This window comes from Cygnus olor, chromosome 1, assembly GCF_009769625.2.
Source record: "Cygnus olor isolate bCygOlo1 chromosome 1, bCygOlo1.pri.v2, whole genome shotgun sequence".
NCBI lineage: Eukaryota > Metazoa > Chordata > Aves > Anseriformes > Anatidae > Cygnus > Cygnus olor.
In genome coordinates this window covers 34,222,779-34,245,809 of record NC_049169.1, presented here as the reverse complement: position 1 = coordinate 34,245,809, position 23,031 = coordinate 34,222,779, and the positions used below count along the sequence as shown (strand labels likewise).

At 36.0% G+C, this 23,031-nt stretch overlaps 1 long non-coding RNA gene across 1 annotated transcript; it reads right to left on the bottom strand.

Annotated features, from left to right (window-relative positions):
- Window positions 1–10,688: 10,688 nt before the first annotated feature.
- LOC121067476 lies at window positions 10,689–20,779 on the bottom strand. Its single transcript, XR_005818310.1, has 4 exons — window positions 20,386–20,779; window positions 17,047–17,252; window positions 14,708–14,810; window positions 10,689–11,848 (listed from the first exon to the last, which is right to left on the bottom strand). It is a non-coding gene; the product is annotated as an uncharacterized LOC121067476 (long non-coding RNA).
- Between the last annotated feature and the right edge of the window lie 2,252 nt (window positions 20,780–23,031).

Here is a 23,031-nt window from a genome sequence, read left to right as displayed (position 1 = left end):
GAATTAAGGTCTCTGTCCCAGACCCCAGTGAACAGCTGTGTAATGGTAATGTTTTCAAACGTCATGCTGTTTGCTTCAGTTCAGGTGAATCAGAACCCACAGACTTTATGCATGAGAGAAGTTCCCTTTAATTGTAGTAGCAGAGTTGTTAGAACAGAAAACAAACAAGGAAACAACTACAAAACCTGTGAATTTTGTTGTTGCTGATACAAATTTGAGTGAGTGTGATGCACACTGTAGTGACAACTGGGAAAACCTTAGATGGATGGGGATTCATTACAATATATTTCTAGCTTATATTCTAGCTTATATTAATATATTGTCTATCTTATTTCTAGCTTTTGGGGAATATTATTTAATAATATATTATCTCTTTTATGATTATTACAATTCTTTGTAATCAAGTTTAAATGTCACATGATGCTGTGTAACTCCTCTTCAACCATAGGATTTAGGGGGAAAAATACTAACTTTAGATGATTAAAAAATCAAAATGTTTGGTTGAATTCATGAAATATATATTGGAAGATAATTGGTTGGCCATAAATTATACAGTCTTCATGTACTTTCTTCCTAGTAGAACATAAGTATATTTTCTGCAAGCCTGATCCCTACTTATGGTCTACATAAGTTTGTTCACTTCAGCCAGTTGTGTGTGCGCACAGGAACTTCATCTAATGTGTCTGTCAATTTAAGTTATACAGCATAGTATACATTAAATCACTGTGTCATCACTGTAAAGCACGAAACTAATTTTGTGTAAAAAGCAATCTTGGTTTTGAGAAATGAAGGAATTCCATTACTGTCACATTAACAGATACATTCTTCATTCTCCCCTGTTGTTAAAGCGTATGTATTCAGAATTGTTGCCACTTGTAATTAAACTGAATAATTTCAAACCATTCGACTTGTAAGAAAATGCCCTTTTGAAATTGCTGCACTTTTAGTAAAATACTAACTATTAAAATGTTACTGAGAAGCAGCAAGCCTTTTTTCATAGATTCTTTTTGTTCAAACTAAGCACAAACATCTTGCAATAAAGGAAGATTTGTAATTTATTTTTTTTTAAATCAATCATTCCATTTCTTCTTAATTACAAATGTTACTGTGAAGAAAAGCCACATGGGTAATAGGTATTTAAAAGTCTGTCTTATACCAGGGAGAATTTGATGTTGGCATTTAAAAAATAATAACAAAAAACAACAGCAGAGGAAAACAAAAAGACACTTTTCTTGAATAAGGTATTCAGCATTTTAAGGAACAAAATAAGTACTCCTGTGCATCCCAGGAACTTGAATACAAACACACACACGTGCACGCACACATACACAGAGATTTTCAATCCCAGAAAAAAATTAAGTAGGCAAATTGGCTATAGCTGGTGTAAAAAGAAAATCAGTCTGAAAAAAAAAAAAAGAAAGGAAGGAAGGAAGGAAGGAAGGAAGGAAGAGAGGGAGGGAGGGAGGGAGAAAGAGAGAGAGAGAAAGAGAGAAAGAGAGAGAAAGAAGAGAGAAAGAAAAAGAAAAAGAAAGAAAGAAAGAGAAAGAGAATGAGAGAAAGAAAGAAAGAAAAAGAAAAAGAAAGAAAAAGAAAGAAAGAAAGAAAGAAGAAAGAAAGAAAGAAAGAAAGAAAGAAAGAAAGAAAGAAAGAAAGAAAGAAAGAAAGGAAGAAAGAAAGGAAGAAAGAGAGAAAATACAGGTAATCAGGATTATGTTATTTCTTTAAAACATGTATAGTATAATTCTGTTTCCCCCAGATACTAACTGAAGAGGTGTGTATGCAAGTATGCAGATATGTTGTCAGTGCCCAACATTTAGATCTGGGATAAAGGCTTCAGTTTCAATTAGCTGGACAAGTAATTATATGCTGTTTTTATAGCTCATCATACTCATTTTGCAACAACAACAAAAAATGGGGCTAAGGTTGAATAAAGTGAAATAAAATTTCTGTTGGTCTAGTCATATCTGAACACACTAATTTCTGTTTTCCACAGTGTGGAAGCTGGGCTTTTAAGTGTTTAGCAGTTTGCAACAATGAAAATATTATGTTTTGCAATACATTTCTCTGGAATGATACAAGTTTATTTTTTTGTCTCTTTACAAAATAACAAATAAAAAAAAAATAAAAATAAAAAAATAAAAATAAAAGCATAAGAATGAGATCCTGCAGTAGTAAGCTACCAAATCTGCATTCCTGAAAACAATGCCTGTGAACAGTTTAATTATTTTGTTCTTTCTTAAATCTTCTTGCCAAGAATCTTTACTGGATTAAGTATTCAACACCAAGAGATTAAAGATGTATATCCCTGTAGCTACCACTGCACATATCTCCACATAATCACCAGGATTAGCTTTCTAAGGAAGTAGATCAAAGCTTTATTTCCTTGTGGGTACCCAGTAATAAAGGCTAAGGATAAACCAAACTCTCATCACTTTTGCATCTATCCCTCAGCTACCAGATCAAGACTAAATAAGAATGTGAATAAAGATAAAGTCAATGCGGAAAGCTGCAGTACTCTACAACAGCTATAATAATGGGAACACAACAGAGTAATGAAAGGGAACTAGAGGGAAGGCAAGTTACATAAAATCTTTAAGGGTACATAAAGGAAAGCAATTAATAAGCTGCAGAGCCTTTTGAAAGTATCTGTGAGTAAGTATTCACAAGAAAATACTACTTGTGTACAGATCTGTGAAGCATGTGTCCATGAATTACGAAATCCTGTACTTCATTATGATTTGTTCTTTGAAACCGAGGTTTTATAAAAGCTATCTGTACCTGATAGAGACAAAGCAATCATTCTAAGCAACAGCACCAGGGAGCTCCATTGTTAAATGCACAATAACCACATAATAATTCAAGCTGGCGCATTGCAAAAAAGGCCAGTGCATACTTGATTATTTTTCCATACAGTTCTGGACAGACATGAACCAATAAAAAGACCTGTACTTGTTCATAAGATCATTAATTTTTGCAGTGATGTATGAAAACAGATTGTTTGTCTAAGGCTCAGAACATGGCATTCAATGGAGACTGCTAAATCTTCTCCTTATTATCTTAAATATCTTAAATATCTTAAAGGCCCTCAAGTTCATGCTAAATTAGAAGAAAGATAGATTATTTAAAAAAAAAAAAAAAAAGTAGTCACTTGTTTTTAAAAGTCTTAGCATAAATAATTCAGTTATAGGTTGTAGCAACAGGTAGCTAAGCTAAGGAAGTTCCAGAACACTCTGCCTTGCTTGTGGGCCAATCTTGCACTTGAAGCTTACAGGTAATTGCTGCACTTCTGCTGCCTTTATTTACTCTGTAGTAAAAAAAAACATTCCTTTTTTTCAGCAAAACCACTGAAAGTTAAGGCTTCTTTTGACTTTGACAGATCACTTAGTCACTCTGATCCTCATTTTATCCACAAATATCTACCTCAGAGAAGTGTAGTGAAGCTCAATTAATAGTTACAAAGCACTCAGAGGTCCCTGTAGGATGACACTGTAGAAAAATGTTGTAGTATTTTCTTCTCTGAAAAAGGATAACTTTGAAATTCAGTCTTTTAGGTAAAGTACATAAACTATAACACATTCATGTTGTACAACTCTGATTAAAATAACTGGTCATTTCCAAATTGAGGACTAGGTTTATTATATTAATTTTCCTTGCTTGTGTTACATTTAAAAATCTGTGAACAACAAAATACAAAAAATATTTTTATAGACTGTACATTCTCAGCATGTACACAAATACATACACAGACATGCACAGTTTCTCCTGTGTTCATTTTAAAAGAAAATTAATAGACTATATAATACAAATATCAAAGATTTTGACTTAATAGGAAGTAATTTCGTCTTGTAAAACTGTATAAAAATCTACAAAATGTGTATCAATGTATATTTAAAATTATGCTCTGTTTTGCAGAATCAGTTAAATTCCTGAATACTTTTTTCTGCCTTTGCTAGCATGCAAACGTAAATTTAATTAACAGATAGTACCACTGCATGAGCAGAAACATATTGTTTTGTTGGTGCTTTTTTAGTACTTTTCATTTTAGTATACATTTCATCAAAAGACTAACTATAAAGTGTTATTTATTTAATAATCGTATTCCTCTGGCAAACCAAACCATGTTGTTTTGTCTTTGATTTTAAAGACAATCAATTTTAACATGCTTTTTATCCCCAACTCTGTCTTAGACACATCTCATTTCTTTAATACTCCTGTTCTTGTAGTTATTACTGTGTTTTTTTTTCCCCTTCTTATTCCTCTGCCTCAATTCAGATGCTCATGTAGAGAACCATGCACTAAAAGTGAACTTTTCTGTTTTTCAGGCTTGCACCTGACCCTCCCTGTCACAGAAAGGATAAATTAGATATTCCCAGCCCAGCATCATAGTTTCTCCCCAGCTCTCCATTGACACATTTTGGGCACCAGGAGCCTCAGGACAGGAGGAGTACACATAGGCCCAGAGCATCCCTCTGCCTGTAGTTTTGTCCTGTGCCCCCATCACAAGGAGTGTGCAGGGAAATACAGGGTGTTACAGGGCTCTCCTCAGGTGCACAGTGCCCACTATGGGAAGTGACTTCAGCCTAGAGTGAAGGGTTTCCTTCCTGGAACCTCTGGCTGACTTCAGCACCTGAAGTGTCTTTCGAAGATGCTCAGATGAAATAGGAATACCAAGGAGGATTTCCAGTCATTCAGCAGTGTGTATGTGCCAGGTGTCACACAACCAGCATTCCTACTTTCTGTCCTTGCGGATGAACTTCTAACATCACTGTTTGACCAACTGTACCATAAATAAATAAATAAATAGATGGATTTTGGAAAGCATTGCTGGAATAGAACAGAATAAAGAAAGGAATGAGAAGGTGTCCTGTATCACACAGAGGCATACAAAACTTGGAAAAACAATTCAATGTTACTGTCAAGAATTCCTTCTAAGCTACTGTAAGATACCTGGATGACATTTTTTGAATGAACATTTTTATAACTGATGATCAGATTTAGCAGATTTCTTTAATTGATGATCAGAGGACTGGAGCACCTCTCCTATAAAGAAAGGCTGAGAGAGCTGGGGATGTTCAGCTTAAATAAGAAAAGGCTCTGGGGAGACCTTATAGCAGCCTTCCAATACCTAAAAGGGGTCTACAGGAAAGCTGGGGGGGGATTCTTTGTCAGGGAGTATAGTGCTAGGACAAGGAGTAAGGCTTTAAGCTAAAAAAGGGTAGATTTAGATTAAACATAAGGAAGATTTCTTTACTGTGAGGGTGGGGAGGCACTGGCACAGGCTGCCCAGAGAAGCTGTGGCTGCCCCATCCCTGGAAGTGTTCAGGGCCAGGCTGGACGGGGCTTTGGGCAACCTGGTCTTATGGAAGGTATCCCTGACCATGGCAGAGGGGTTGGAACTAAATGGTCTTTAAGGTCCCTTCCAACCCAAACCATTCTATGATTCTGTGATTCTATGTTAGCTTGGTGCTGGAGGCAGCAAGGTAAAAATCTTAGACTTCTCCAGATTGCATCTTTTCAAGACTATAAAGACAAGCTATAAAAGAGGCCCAGTTATAATACTTCAAACTGAACGTATCTAGTACATTTAATCTTTTTCTGTCCTAAAGAAAAATTGCCCTCTAGAAATACTATTACATAAGAAATCATTCATTGTCTTACGCGGTGTTTATTTTTTGCTTATTTTTGTGAAGGATTAAGCCTTTGTGATTGAAATTGCTGACACTAACTTGCACAGGTAGTTTGTTTGTTTATTAAATTAAAATAAAACATTTTTTGTCAAGTAAGTAAAATGCTGGTACTTCTTATGTTTATGTTTACAGTTGAAAGATTGCAATGTTTCCAAAATAACTAGTAATACAAAAGTCAAATGTATTTTTTCTTTGTTTCAATTATAAAAACAATACATTTATTTCTTACCAGGTAAAAGGTCCATTAAACACCAGATAGAGTTTGCTACCTAATCAAAATTGTGTAGCTGAGTAACAACAGCAAAATGATTGTGGGGATGACATATTTGGTTTTCATCTTTGGTGTGCTGTTCCAAGGCATGTTATATATTGTTTTATTTTTCCAACTTTTGCTTATATTTGTTTGTACACAGAAATTCACAGCCTCTCTTTCTAAAATTCTACTATGCATTGCCTAGATTAATAATGAAAATCATTACCTTAGCAAAATGAAAGCTACTTAATTTACTTTCATTCCCTGAAATACTTAGCAGTAGGAAGCATTTTTAAGTTCATAGCATTTTTCTGAACAGTTTGAGTGAATGTGAATGAAAAAGATACAGAAGCAAGTAAGAAGTAGAAGAAAAATGTATAGAAAAGTACCACTAAGGTCTTATGGCCTAATCTGCTGCCAGTGTGTGTGGCACAAATTGTGTCTTATAATTATTCACCAGCAGTTAACAAACTTGTAACAATTAACTTTCTGGGCATTGATTATAGAAGTTCCTTGGCATAACAGTGGTATATGACTAGGTACGACATGTCAGTGGGTGCTCTGGACTTCTTGTGTTCATGAGAGCACAAGAATTCCACTGTATTTGGAACTGATGAGGCTACATGTGGAATTCGGGCCTCTCAGTTTGAGAGACATGGACATACTGGAGAGAGTCCAGCACAGGGCCATGAGGATGATGAAGGGATTGGAGCACCTCTCATGTGAGGAAAGGCTGAGAGAGCTAGGTCTGTTCAGCCTGGAGAAAAAGAGGCTCAGATCTTATCAACGTCCACAAATACCTGAAGGGAGGATGCAAAGACAGATCCAGGCTCTTTTCAGTGGTGCCCTGTGCCTGGACAAGAGGCAATGGGCACAAACTGAAACACAGGAGGTTCCCTCCGAGCATCAGGAAACACTTCTTTACTCTGTGGGTAACTGAGCACTGGCAGAGGTTGTCCAGAGAGGCTGTGGAGTCTCCTTCTCTAGAGATCTTCAGACGCAGCTTGGACGTGGTCCTGGACAACCCGCTCTGGGTGTCTCTGCTTGAGCAGGGATTTGGACCAGATGACCTCCAGATCAACCAGCCTTGTGCTTTTGTGTTTCTGTGAATTCATACTAAAATATCAAGCCAGATTTTAATGATCCACTGAGACACTGTCATCTAGTGAGGCAAACACAATGGATGAACCACTGACATCTGTAGCTAGTCAAAAAAGTTTCTTGATGAATCGAGTGATGACTCCAGCACTAGCAAAATTGTAAATGTACACTAGCAAAATGTAGATTTTGCATTTTTGTATCTAAAACCAGAAGCTACCCTTGCTGCAAAACAGATGAAAATGAAACTAATTAACAGACAGAGTTAAACCACTCCGAAATGACTGCATCATCACAGTTCTTCCTTCTCAGTACTGTTCCCTGTCATTATAGAGTCTAGATAAAGATGATCACAGATCTCATTAACTCCATTGCTAAATGAATCTTCACTTTTCCTCAAGATAATATTCCAGAGTCCCTGCTCATTTGCTTTTTATAGCTTTGAGATCCTATTGAAAAGAGGTCCTGGTATAGTCATACATGGGTTGAAGAATGCAAATGTAGTGATGTGAACTTCAACATCCTTTGTGACAGGAGAAAGAAAAAAAAAAAAGGCAGAAAACAGATGTATAAAATACCAAGGTTTTCATCTTCATGGAGTAAGGAATGCAGAAAGCACTGCAATGATTCCACATAGGATTTGTATAATTCTCATTTGGAATAAAATATGATGGGATAAACTGCTGAATTATTTCCCCTGAGTTTCTCCCTGTTTCCTTGCCAACTACCATCTCTTGTCATTCCTGTATTACTCATGTGAAGAATTGACATTTAATACTAATGAGCATAAGAAGAGGGAACAAGTTATCACCATGTGATTACCTATGTCTTTATGGACCATGACAAAATGCACTACAAACCATCAGCAACGAAGAACTACAGTGTGAAAAGAGATCTGCTGTCTGAAATGGATCTCTTCTTTTATCACTAGTGCTCATTTCATGTGAGGTGTACAGATAATCCATTTTTATCATTTAGCACATTAGAAGTTCCTATACGGCTTTCATATTGCCTGTTCATGACAATAAAATGTCAGCTTAGGCAGTTTGGGTCCAATCTTTAAGGACTTTTCATAGAATCATAGAATGGCTTGGGTTGGAAGGGACCTTAAAGACCACCCAGTTCCAACCCCCCTGCCACAGGCAGGGACGCCACCCACTAGATCAGGTTGCTCAGGGCCTCATCTAACCTGGCCTTGAACACCTCCAGGGATGGGGCATCTACAGCTTCTCTGGGCAACCTGTTCCAGTGCCTCACCACCCTCAGAGTGAAGAAAACTATCCTCTGAGTGACTTTTGAGTATGTGCAATCTGTATTCTAGCAGCAGTTGTAGGTATTCACCATTCCCCACCCCCCGGCACCTCCATCAGTACTGGCAACAATGGGAGTCCCAGTGCAGACAAGCTGTTTGTCTTTTTATCGCCAATGTTTACTATACAGCATTAAATATATACAGCGAAGTAGAGTGGCTGCCAAGAGGTTTTGTATACTTTAGCTGAAGTCACCACCAGCAAGAGCAGAGCTGTGCTAGTGTTAGTGTAATGGTGAGAAATTCCGCTAAAGGCCTCGTTGTGGACACACTGCTCCATACCGTACACCTCTGTTCAATAGATCATTCATGAGCACCCAGCCCCCCATCCGGAGAGCAAGGAGAGTCAGGTCATGAGCAGGAAGGGATGGAAACAAGGCTGAGTTTCTTACTTGCAGCTCAGGCTCTCAGCTGGTTTATTGTTGTCATGGCTACAAGCTCCACATGCCTCCAGCCCCTGCTTTATGAAAAGAATGATGCAGTGTCTAGCCCTACAGCTGAATATATAAACCAAATTAGTCTACCATGCCTCTACCTGTTTTGTGGCTCACAATGAAAGAAGTAATATATCATGCAATCAGTCTTGTAACAGTTATATTCTGTAAACACTAAGTCACTACACCCAGACTTTTTTTATTTGCTCTTTAGAGCCCCTTCTCACTGTAATAAACTGCATATTTCAATAAGAAAGCTAACTCAGAAGAATCCTCTGTGACTTCTCAGAATTTCTGTAACATATAACTTTAAAAGTGCATTTCAAATCTCTTCTCACACACCATTTTTGCATAATTCCACTGAACAAGAAGCAGAAAGACATGATGAATGTCTTCCAGAGCTGCTGTGCCATGGTATTACTAGAATCAAACTATTCCTAATGTAAGTAAAGAAGAGTTATATAGTCCTGCAGGGAACCGTTAACTTTTCCTGAATAGAGTAAGAGCCTCATATGCTCTCAACTCTACTACCAGATTAAATAAACCTATAATGGCATTGGGGTAGCATTCTGAGGGAAGACATGTCCTTTGATTTCACTGTTGTCAGTGTCATTTGAAAGCAGGGGAAGGACAGAAATCTTAAAAATTTGGTCCCAAATGAAAGATAAATGTATATGAGGGAGAAAATGTATCGGAAAAAAAGTGTGTGAATCTCAGTATACGATGATGTAGCCTGCATGCCAAGGGTTTGGAAGACAAGGTAGTAACGGGAAAAATAACTAGCATGAGGAGTAGGGAAAGTGTAAATTGGCTTTAATTTCCACCTCCTTACACATTCTTCCTTTTTTTCCCCAGCTTGTAAATTCCAATAGTTTTGATTCTCTATAGGCTCATTTAGACTATGCCTGTCAGTAAGTGGAGGTGGATGGTCTCATAGTTCATCATTTTACACTCTATCTATGTTTAGCAGGATGAGCCTTATTCTCACTTACCTCCAAAATCCATTAAAACACTTTGGCAGTGTAGGCTGTAAATGACATTTATAGCCAAGGAAGCATAGAGGGATCTCAGTGCAGATAAAGAACAGAAGAGAGTGTTATGTTTTTACAGATCCGTAATGTTTCTTAAAAAAAAAAATAAAAACAGCTTTATCATCTATCAGGGAAGGAATAATGCAATGAAGCATAAATTGAAAGTAGTCCCACAAATTATATTCGTCTTGGCTACAGCAAATTGAATCTTCTGACTCATCAATATATTGCCAGAATTTCATGCTACACAAAGTTTCCCATGCTGATATTTTCTATTTCTTGCTGCTGTGGAGAGAATTGAAAATAAAGAAGCGTGTTCAAAATAATATACCTGTGTGTTGTAGAATAGTACTAAGTCTCATCAAGGCTGCTACATCCTCTGCAATCTCTCACTTGAAGGGTTTTAATGACTTGGCCATTTCAGAAAACATCAAGACTAAAAAAGCAAAGTAAAATCCAGAGATTTTCTTTCCTGTAATTATATAACTTTTTCAATTTCAAAAAAGTTTTTGCATTCTGCATTTCTACCACCTAGCTACAAAATGATATGAAAGAAAAAGATGGATTTGGTTTTCTGTTTACTTTTGAGAAGTTTGGTTACCAAAATTGTTTAGAATAAAGTAGCCACTCAAGGAAACACATTTGACTAAGATTCTTTATGGCTGTGTGCAGCTGCAGCATACTTGTTTTTTTAAAAAAGATGCCTACAGCAATTAAAGAAATTACAAACCCAACGGGAAAATATCTGTAATTACCATGAGTTATATATAAGTATGTGTTTGAATAGATATGGATGGATGTATATTGTATATGGATTATAGATACTGACACCTTTTGCAGCAATAAATTTAAATAAAATTAATTTTATTTCTGTATTTACTGAGCACATAATTTCATACTTTGCTTAGAGAGACACATTCATGTGATACATTCTTAATCAGTGTTACGTGTTCATTCCATCTTAGTTGGGAATATATAGAACTTTCTGTATAGGCCTTAAAAGACAAGAAATACTGCATACATTTTAATCCATGCATTCATTTTTTATTTAAAAGTCACATTTAAATCTTTTTTACTCAAAATATATGGTATTGTGGAAAGTGTTTAATAAATATGGGCAAACTCTATATGTATGATACGGGGGAAAGAGTTTAATAAGTATAAGCAAATTCAAAATGTATGGTGTTGAGGAAGGGGCTTAATCAATGTGGGCAAACAGCCTACTGACAAAAATCTTACCTGTAAGAGCTATGAATATTAATATTTTGGCTTTGGAACAGGGAGTGTTTTAGATTCCTAAACAGTTAGTGAGTTTCCTGTTAAAGTTTTTCTTTTTTTGTATATATTTGTTGTTTTTTTAAAAAAGATCCATTATTGTTTTTCCATGCCACAGATGAAGCGATAGTAAGAAATTTAGTAACATGTATTTAACAGCTAAATTTAATTTAAATAGGGGACTATAAAACTAAGTAACCAATGGGGGAAACAGATTGTATAAATATTATATGTTAGAGTTGCATAATGCAAATATTATATAATTCATGTGCCGTATGGGATGACATAATGTGAAAGCAGGATGGCCATTAAGTTGCTGACAGATTTAGTCTGTGTCCTAAAGAATGAATTAAAAAGTTCTTTGAAACTCTTAATATTACCAATATTTTCACAGCTTTCACATGCAGTGTATTACAATTTCTTCTTCCTTTTAATAAAATAATTGAGGTATCACATAAATACACAAGAGAAACACATTTCTAAGAGAGACTAGACATATAACTGCAAGACAGTCTGCAAGTTTTAAGACCAGTGGAGACCTTTAGATCATGTATTCCAGCTTCCTGCATTTGCAACCCATTAAGTTTTACCCGGATAGTTTATGCTAAGGCCAACAAATGGAGTTAAACAAAAACATTTTTACTTTTGAGAGCTGAAACAAGTGTGCTCTCCCAGCAGCGAAAAGGAAAGACGCAGGTTCCACCAAGGCCTGAGGCTTCTGAACAGCAAGGAGCTCATTAAGTAAGGGATGTACAGATGATCTGATCGGGATGATTCATATCCCATGCCACAAAGGAAAGAAAATCACAAGTAAATAAACAACCTCTCCTCCTCAATAACAAACTCAAAACAGTGAAACAGCAATAACAAAAACCAATAGGCCAATCTAGTCTGTAAAACCAGAATATAGTACTGGTTCAAGACAGGACAATCAGTTTGAGCTCTGACATATGGATGGACACCAGCATTGCCCAGCAAACTAGAAAGATTCCTTATACATTCTCTGAATTTTAATCTGACCTATCTTGCAGATTCAAACTAAAATGTGGCCTGACAAAGCAACTCAAAAATACAAGTAAAAAAAATGATGAATTTCCTCTTGCATATTACTGCCTGAAATGCTGAAGCATGCTATGCTTGATCGTAATTATTGTCATGTGTTTTCTGAGGACAATGCCAACTGTATGTTCTCTTTTGACTGCTAGAAGAATGGAAAGAAGGAAGTTCCCTGAAGTGCAAAATGAGATGTCAAGGCCAAAAGAACCATTGTGACCACCTCACTCCCCTAACCCCTCTGACTTTTCCTGACATAGATTTTCTTCAAGAAGTTTAACTTCTTGTCCTTAAAAACAAACTACAATCTTGTTCTAATGATTCCAAGTAATCTAGTGTCTGCAGCCTTTTTGCTGTAAGCTATTTCCATGTTTAACTACTGTTAGGAAGGCACCTTCCTTTGAAGTTCAGTTTGACTGAGCCTTACTTTGCTAATCCTTGTTACATTTTTCTTCTCTTTCAGTATCAAAGTTCTCCTCAGTATCACCTGAACACAGGGAATGTCTTCTATGAACTAAGAAGTTCACAGAAACTGTGCTCCTTTTAACTTATATTATAGGCTTTATATTCTCAAGTTTCTGTTCAGGAGTGTTTGATATTTTTAATATATCTGCATTCTTCTAGATTCTGATAGCACTGATACACTAATCTAATCTAACAGTGCTATACTAGAAGTAATATTGTTTGTCTGCTTCCACCTGGTACTCTCTCTTAAATAACCAAGAATCACATGGATCCTTTTTTGTCATAGTTTTTCATTAACAATTCACTCATACTGAGAGACATTAATTGCTCTGAATGCTCAATTCTTATGTGTTTCATTGCTTCCCAAGGCTGTTTCCTGTCCTGTTACGCTCATCTGCAATCGTGGTTCCCAAATACCCTCTATTGCATTTTGATACTCAGAAAAGCTTTTGGCTGAAACACAAACATTTAAATTATATAATTCTCTGTAATAGTAACTTGCTCTAGCTCCTCATTATTTTTCATCCTACAAACTCTTCTGCACCTACTGTTTACCATGAAAATTATGATTATCTTCTTGATAACCAAAATAATAAATAATAATGATAAATAATAATAATAATAATAATAATAATAATAATAATAATAATAATAATAATAATAATAATAATAATAATAATAATAATAATAATAATAATAAATAATGCATGTCCTTTATACCAAGAGCTGATCCCTGCAATACCCACTACTGATTTCATTCAGTTAAATGCTTTTGTGATAACCAAAGTTTGGATCCAATTGACTCCTTATTCTGTCTAAAATAATTCTAAAATCAATGTGTCAGTCAGAGTTCTACAAAGGCTTCTGTATTCAAAGTTAACCTTGGGTGAAAACACCCTAGATAGTTACAATCTGAATCTGAATGTGTATCACCACCGACAGCCTGGAGTGATCTATAATTTCTGGTTCTGAATCATAGTTGTACAAATCTAGAATAACTTCACAGACTTCAGTGACAAGTATGAGAGTAGAATCTGGCACAAAGTATGTACATGGGCCTAGCTGTAACAATAAAACTTTGGGTAGAATACAGTCTAACTAATTTAGATGACAAACTTAGGTGCTGCCTCACCAAAAGACTAGTTGTCTGCTACGGATGAGCGTGTGTGTGTGTGTGTGTGTGTGTGTATGTTACCAATATTTCTGAAAATACACAGAGGGAAATACAGGCAAACATAATCAGGCCTGTCCAGATAGCAGTATAGTCTAGTTAAGTGATACATTGGCATTTTCCAAAGAGACAAGTGGCAAGAAATAGGAAAAAGTAGGTAGGGACCCTATTTGGAGCTTAGTCTTAATAAACTGAGTATCTACTGCAAACAGCATATTGGGGGCACTATCCAGCCTCTGCGTAATGTATGCTCAAAGTGTACACTCATGGGAGCAGGAGACTACAGGTTCTTTTCAGACTGTATATGTGGGATCTTGGACACTTGCCAAAGAGATGATCAGGCCATGGGATGATCTGGCTCAGTGTTACTTCCAAGTGAACCAAGAAGCAGCTGAAATTGTGACAATCACAGCCTGAGCCTCGGTTGTGAAACTCCACTAAGGTTCCTTCTCCATTTCCCTGAGGGGAATATATAAAGATAGCTATAGTCTAAGTATCCCTATGGCTAGGAATTACAGTGGGTTCAAAAAAAAAAAAAAAAAACTAAGCAGAGCCTAGAACTTCTTAGCCTTTCTGTGAGTGGTTTGATCTCTGCAGCATTTGCAATTGGGTTAAGCAGTGGTGGCAGTAAGTGGACTAGATTTCTGTCTGGACCTTAGTTGGGCTGTATCTTGATATTTTAAGGAGATTGTAAATTTAATATATTTTAGCCCTGAAATCACATCTATGTCAAAACCAAGAGAATGAGCTGCATCACTTTATAAATACCCCACTCCCCCAGAGGCACAGATTAGGTTAGTGCCACAAACATCTTACCATCTAAGCCATTTTTAGTCACCTTCTTGTAAGTTTTTTCAGCAACAAATGTTTTCACCTGATAATTAGATTCTGCATAGCTATAATTTGCTACCCTATATTAACTTGCACCTACCTGCATTTGGTACAACACCCACCATAAAATTCTCAGTGCTCAGACTCAAATCCTTAGCACCTTTAAAATAGTGGGTAGATAAACCAAATGTTACAGCTAAAACCTGTAAGGAAAAAAAAAATCTGTTAGGTTGTTCAAAGTATAGGCATGAAGGTGCCACAGATAATGTAAAATTACTAAACCACTGCATTATAAGTAAAATAAGAAACATTTAGAGCTAATAAATCATGCATTTTAATATGCATAAAGTGGATCAACACATGGAAGGTAAATGCAAGGATTTTCTGTTCAATACACAAAAAATGTGTAGTGTTCACTGTCCAGAAACCCACATTTTCTCCAGTCTTCCAATCTAGTCTTCATGTGTTATGGGACTTGGTATTATACAGCACAGAATTACATAAACTAATAATTAAGTCTTAAGATTCATATGTAGAAAGTGAACTGTAATGAGGAAAAAGAAGACAAAAACATCAAGTTTATTCGGGATCCAAGTTCTATGTCAGCATCTGAATTTCACAATAATGATTGTTATCTCAAATATTCCGAATACACACTCTGAAATCCTCACATTTTTTGATAGGTTATTTTTCAAAATCCACATCTGGCTTTGCCATTTTAAGGTCCTCTTTGTGGTAGTAGAAAAAATGATTGTAAAATTATGCTAGAATTTATTTCATATGCTGCACATGTTGTTTGTTTTTGCTTTATCTATAAATGTTTATGTATATCTTTCATCTCTTCAAAAAGGGAATGAGAAGATTTGACGAGCGTGCCTTGAACCCAACTGTCTCCTGGTACAATGAAATATGTTGCCTAGGTTTCCTGGGAATACACCACAGGAACAGATGAAGATAATGTGGTTGTGTATTATGTGATAATGATTATTCTGACTGAAGTATTCACCCCAAGGTATGCTTGAGCATCTGTTGTTTATTTTGGCAGGACATTGCATTTGTATTTTTAAGGTATTTAAGTGGGTGAACATATTTCTCCTTAAAGAGTATCAAATTGGAAAAAATTAACAAGCAGCACATGGGATTATATACCAGTGATGACAAGGAACATAAATCCAGGTGGGAGACTTACTTTAGTTCTAACACTGTTGATTGCCATAGGAACTTAGGAGGTACATTTGAGAAAGATATTAGTATTGACTTTGCAAAGCAATGAAACCACTTTAAGTGTGAGTCTTGTGGCTGTAAAGGCTTATTCAGTACTGTACTTCTTTAACACTAAGGCTGATAGATCACTAGTAAAGTATAGTAGGGTATTTCTATCATATAACTTCTTAAAATCTGATTTTGATAATTTTCCAAGGCATTGCATAAGAAATTTTATGCTATATGAAGTTGATTGCATGGTAAACTTTTTTGACCTGAATTATACAGAAATCAGACCAAGTGACAAAATGGCCCTTTTTTATCTGAAAACACAGGATGTCTGAACCATGTATGAGTACAAGTCTACCAACTATACTAAACGTAAATACAAAAATGGTAGGTTGAAAAAGCAGTTCATGACTGTAAGTGGTTTCTTCTCGTTGCTTGAATGACTACAAATGTAAACATTGTACTGCACAAGCATCACACTCACATCTAACTCTGATTTCCAAATCTCAGTATCCTCAAAACTGTCCATTACCCTTGTGGGAAGAGTTTTCTATGTCACTCCAGTTTCACTTCAATCTTTTTATGGAGCTCAGCAAAGCCCTTCAAAGTAGACACTGGGAAAAATTACAGCCACACTGGCTACGCTCCTTGGATTTTTTTATTATTTTCCCTGCTAGTTTTATCATTGGCAATGGACATTTTTACCAAAACATTTTTCAAAATAAGAAATAATAATAGTAATAATAAAAATAAATTGAAGCAAAGACTAAGCATGATGTAACTAAATCTGTTAGAGGACTTACATGTTCCATCAAACACAGGTTTCATAGGAATTGATCCAACCTTAGGGATGAGCTATAGGTAAAAATTCCTGAGTAGAAGGTGGCTTAGTTTGTCTTTAAGGATCTCCAGTGATGAAGATTTCACAGCTCCTCCAGACAATCTACTTTTGTACCACAAGACAAAAGTGTCCCATTCACATCCCCTTGCCTCTATTCTAAATAGTTCTCGCTAAAATGAAAGTCTATATACCTATGCAGGTATGCAGAGAAATGTTGTTCTTCTTCCCTTTTGCAGCTGCGTTAAAAGATTTTCAAACATACACATGGGTACCTCCTTAATTTTTCAAACTAGAAAATTTACTTTGTTCAAATTTTCCTCTGAAACATGGGGAGAACTTTTGTCTTCTAACCCTCTAATCATTCTTATTGGCTTCCTATCAGTTACCTCAAGCTAATATAAATTTTTACCCAAAGGCACACAGAACTGGAATAGTGTTGTCCACGTTATACTTGTTGGGTTTTAGTTGCTTCCACTGCAATTCTTCATGTGTCACAGGGTTTTGACAAGTCACCGCTGGTGGCTCTGTTGTCAGTGGTTTAAGATGTTACTGATGCCAGTTGCCAGTCCCACTTTTCTTCCAGCAGTAACACCTGTAGCAGAATTGGCAGATGAGGATGTGTCTGCATCAATTACTCTTCAAAGATGTATGCTGAACTGGTGCATGGCTTTTAAATGAGCAAAAGAGGGTCCATGCACAAAAGCTGCTACCCATTATGAAAAAATGTCTCTCCCCAAAACCACACAACTTAGATATAAAAACAAGTTTTATAAACAACTCTTTCAACAGACTAAATCATACCTAAACTCCACCTGATCTGCAATGCTGTGTCCAGCAAAGGTCAGTTGGGCTCCTGTGGTCTAACAAAAATGGCCTGATTGATGTTGCTCCCCCACGAATCCGTAAGACTCTCTTTCATCTTACTTTGTGGTTAGCTGTCTGCTATACCCATTTTCATTCTCGGTTCTGTGGTCTCTTCGCCTGATTCTTGGGAAAAATTATAGTATTTTCAGATAGATTTAGTTTTTATTTCCTTTTTTCTGATGCTTCAGCTAGTAGAAGAAACCAAGGGAAGACTAAAAGAAAAGGGAGATATACAGTGATACTTATCTCAAGGAGGGTATAATTCTTTTTAGAATGACAGCGGTTTGCACTTAGCATCTCTATAACTTCATTTACACATTAGTTGTTAAGTTTTCTTGACACTTGTTCACAAACATTTCACTTCTCCTCTTTCCTTCTGTGATGCTCAAAGTAGCCCCAGCCATGGTCGTTTGACTGCAGCTGGTCTGTACAATTAAGAGAGGAAGCTGAGAAAGAAGTTTTCAGGACCCTTGAAAATAGCAAGAGTGTATATGGAGGACAAGAGCAATAAACTCCAAAGAGTTTGGGATAGTGAAGACTATTTGGGAAGCTGAAGAAAACTAAGAACTATGAGGATGTTTGCACTTCGTTAATGGAAGAACAAAAATTGCTGATGGTCCCTACAGTGTAAGCTCTCCAAACCCAGCTGTAAGATCAGTGCTTACAGTTTATGTAGGCTGAACCAATCACACTAGAAAAAAAAAAGATATTTTGAGACCACTGTGCTGTGGGCAGTAAAAATTACTGAATCCCAGCTAAGTGAGAGACTATTTATTGTCTTGCTTCCACCATTGTTCTTATTCAGCATATTTTGTCACATTATAAACTATGCAGAGATGAAAGCTGTTCAGTGGTGCCTGGCAAAATCTCAAGCATCCACACATGAAGAGCACTAAACACCTGACTCCTAGTATTTGCTGACACGTTGGGTTTTAATACCTTGGGGCATTTTGACTGTGTTTACAGATAGGTAAAGAGGCCAAGCACTTTCTGCAGGCCTGAATACACAGAAGCAAATGTTTCTTAAACTGAATGTCTTTTTTTTCCCTCCCCTACTCTGCCTTTTCAAACTCAGTTTTTCATTATGAGGTTATGTTTCAAGAAAATGAAGATTGCTTAACAGGATATGGGGAAAGTTTGTGGATATTTTAGTTTGGTTTATTATATTTTGGAAAACATAGAGATGTCATTTGTTTAGACTTTGTAAAAACAACAGAATTTCTTAAAAACTGAAAGGTATTTTTAGAACCAGTTTTCTGGACTGAATATCTACCCTGAAATCCTCTAAAAATATGCTTCAGAGTGATTAAGGAGTGACTAATCCTCTTACTGTCTATAGCATAAAAAGGTAAACATAATGAGGGTATAATGATTATTGATTAAAGTAGAGCAAACTCTTTTAGAGGTCATCACCATGATTTGTAATGTCACTGCAACAAACCACAGTTGGTGATTTTGGTTAGGTCCGTTCCTCTTTCATATGAAGGAGGTAATAGAAATCATGTCTTTGCTAGCCTGGTTTACCATACCACTTGAAAAAATAATAATAATAATAATAAAAACATACATGAAATATACAAGGTGGATAATATGACATAAACGAACACAATAAAATCCAGTCCAGATAAATAAAAACAGAATTGCTAAGGCTTAGCATGCCTAGGCATAGAGACTATACACTTATCCCTCAAGAGAGTTATTTTCAAGTTAAAATTTCAAGTTCTTGCAAAGACATGGAAGTATGCCTAGTATTCAAAGTCAAAACTTATTTTTATGAAGAAATTTCCCCCTCTTGTCAAAGACATCTTGAAGGTCGACATATCTATGAAACAGAAGTGATACTTACTGTCATATACTGTCATATACTGTCATGTACTGTCATATACTGTATATACATATACATATACAAGCTCAACCTCTGCTTAGGATCAGTTTAAGTGGGCGTCATATGAAAAGCTTAGGTCTTGGTAAGTCTTTTTGAAAGCCTGGTCAGTCAGAGTTTCTTGCTTCTTAACACTACTCAAAATCTTAACTGTAGTTAAGGTTAGGTAAGAGCCAAGCTCTTCTGAAAAGCTGGTTTGAAGTGACTGAGAACTGCCTTTGTCGTTCTGAGGATCTTACACGCTTACTGACAGTATTCAGAACTTGGCTGCATGTTAGGTGTTTGCTGAATTTCTAAAGGACCTAGAACATGTGCACACTCATGCAGGAAAGCTCTGAGACAATTGGGAAAACCTGAAGTAATATATGAATACCAGAAGTTAAGCCTCATTTTTATTTGCTTATCCACGAAAACGCAATTGTCAACATTGTACAAGCTGTCTTTTTTTTTTTTTTTTTTCCCCCTGCAAGCGCAGGTGATTCTTGAATTCTAAAAGCTGAGAATTTTGACTCGTATGACCCTTACAGATAATTTCAGCCTTCTGACCCAAGCTGAAATTAGTGTAAACTTTAAAGCAAAAATAGGCAAAAGTCTCATGAGGGATCATTAATTAATTTCATACTTTTGAAAGTGCTTTGCGTTCATTATGAGATAGCAGTTAGAGGAACATAAAAATTAACAGTAGTTTCTGTAGCCAAAATAAGTGAGGGGCTGTAGCCAATAGTCTGAACCACTTAAACATTCCCATGCATGTTCACTGTAGTTTCAGAATGGAAAACAAGGACACTGTAATCAAGGAGGAGGAGGTTAAAGAGAAGTGTTTTAGTGAGAACAAGGGAAGATGGATGACAAGTGGATGAAAAAAGGTGAGTGAAGATTGAAGACATTTTGCAGTAAAGAATAGGAAAGATTCCTGCTGAATCACTATCACTGTTTACTTCTCTCTCAACACCTTCTTCAAATGCATTTGTTCACTTACCAGTTGCAACACACTTCTCCAGCTCATTTGTCGCTTTACTTAGCTCTCTTTGCATTTGGTCCTGATCAGCCAAGCTCCCTAGTCATAACTTCCTCACTCACTTTCACACATCAGCTTAGTTTCTATAGTGTAGGCACACCACAGAACAAAAGCCTAAACTGATAATCCCTCCTCTTCACACTTCTCCGTGAAGCTCTTCAGCTCTGAAACTAACGCCTTTTGACCTACATAAATGTCTATTTAAGATCATCATATATGTATGATCTACTTGACCTAAGAATCCCACCCCAATCTCAGAAACTCCAGATCACTGGGTATTTACTGGTATTAGCCTCAGAAGTTTTAGCATGCTAGATATCAAAAAGCAGAAAAAGAGGATGGGCTCCTGTTGGGCACTGAAGTGAAATAACTTCATATTAGTGTCTCTTACATTGAAACCTACACATAGCAACAGTAGAAAACAATTTTTAATTAAAGTCTGTGCTCTTTGTGGTTAAAGAAGGAAAAGAGCACCTGTATCCCTCATTGAAGCTATAGGTTTCTACACAAGCTGCATTGCATATTGGTTACATCATCTGTAACCACCATTTGTAAGACTCTCATTTACTCTGGACTTTCTGGGTCATCTAAACAACTAACAAGCCTCAGCCCTGTCCTAGCAATCAATCACTTGTGATGTTAATGTCTGGTTATCATGTATGTAACACTCAAAATAGTTTCATATATAAAACAGTGCCAGTTTTATATAATCTCTTTTTATGTAATTAGCTACTTGTTTTCAACCACAGGCAAAAATTAATCTCCTCCCTGTAATCTGAAGTAACTGGTATAAATATGCTTAAAAGATCAATGAAACTTTGGGCATTTTGTCTTTATTTTCATTTCTTTTTGGATGAATCATTTAAATTACTGATAACAGAACACTTCCTCTGAATGACTTTGCTAAACAAAACTTCAAAATCAGTCTGGCTTGTCCCAGCAGGAATGTTGGGAAAATGTCCACAGTAAGGGTTCAGAAGTATTAGGGAGGATATGGAGCACAAAGAGATATGTACTAGAAAAGAGTCAGAATATTTTTCCTTTACTGACAAACTCTTCAAAACCCTTTCAGGTAATCCTAGAGTTTCAATAAGCTCTATTGATTTAAGGAATGATTCACACTTGGACTGGAAATGAAGGAGCTTTTAAAGTGCAATCACCAAACCCATATGGTTTATTTCACAACATCTTACTGCTCAACTTTAAAACAAATATAACTCAAATCACAATACAATGATGATTGATGTTTTTCATCAACACCCAATTATCATTCCATCATGGCACAAGACTTTAAAGCAGAGTGGTCTGAGCCAAGTAAAACACAAAGTGAGCATCTGAAAATCCAGATCTGTGCTCTTACAAAATAACTTACCAAATCACATTTATTATTTTGTAACATGTTAGGTCATGTTAGTTGTATATGGTTGTACAAGATGAGGCATTTATTTGAATCTTATGCTAAGGGTGCTCGTTTCACTAATTTCTGAGTGAGCATCATATCTGCAAATAGATTTTGGTTTTGTTTTAAACAGGGCTTGATCTAGAATTCTTCTAAGCATTGGTGGGATCTGTTCTCAGTTCTTTTTGATTCCGCTGGACTTGTCTTAATATTGAGCATTCATGGGGTTACCTACATATGTTGGTGAATATTTCATGATCAAATCATTACAAGTCCAGTAAAATTCCCGTTAATGTGCAGAAAATATTAGAATACGTATTGTATATTAGATAGATGAAGAGAGAGAGAGAGACTAACACAAAACAGAGAAACAGGCATCTCTTGCTGTTTCTCTGCAGTGTCTGACATGACTTGACATGATTTTAGTTGGAAATTAAATTCCATAATTCAGAAGTAGGTTGTTTGGGGCTGATTTTTTCAACATTGTGCAGTAATGGCAACAAAATGATGGGATGTTATGTGAATAGAAGGAAGTGGTTTATACATGCAAATATATATATATTTGTAATCTATGCAAATTGTTACACTATCATAGGTTCTACGTTTCTTTTATACAAGATAAATACTACCACATTTTCAGGCTATGTGTTACTCAAACATTACAGAGCACAGTATATATTTTGTCCTCAATGATTGTAAAAGAACTAATATACTGTTTACTTAACGAGCACTTCATATTCATCTGTAATGCCATCAGTCACCTCAGGTGAACATAAAATCAATTACCTAATAATGATATTCAAAAATAATACATATTAATTTAGAAATAAATAGAGAATGTTATATTCTTAAAAAAAAAAAAAGTGCAACTTAGCTAAACAGCTAAACACGGAATAATAACCAAAGATGGAATTTATCTGACACACTTTGCCTGATACAGTTATCTTAAAATGATGGCATTTTAAAATTTCATCTGCAAAAAGGATCTTGGTTTTATGCTGCAGTGCAAATTATGGTATCTCCTGTACTGCACTTCCTAATTCTAAATTGCTGAGTTGAATTACAGATATTTGTTGGTTTATAGCTCTTTGTGAGAAGAAAAGAGAGAAACATTTTAATTGGGGGAGAAGGGAGGCATAGTTTTAATGCATTTGATCTTTTGTGGGAATGAAAATTCTGAAATAAAATGTTTGTTTTCCAAAGGTGAT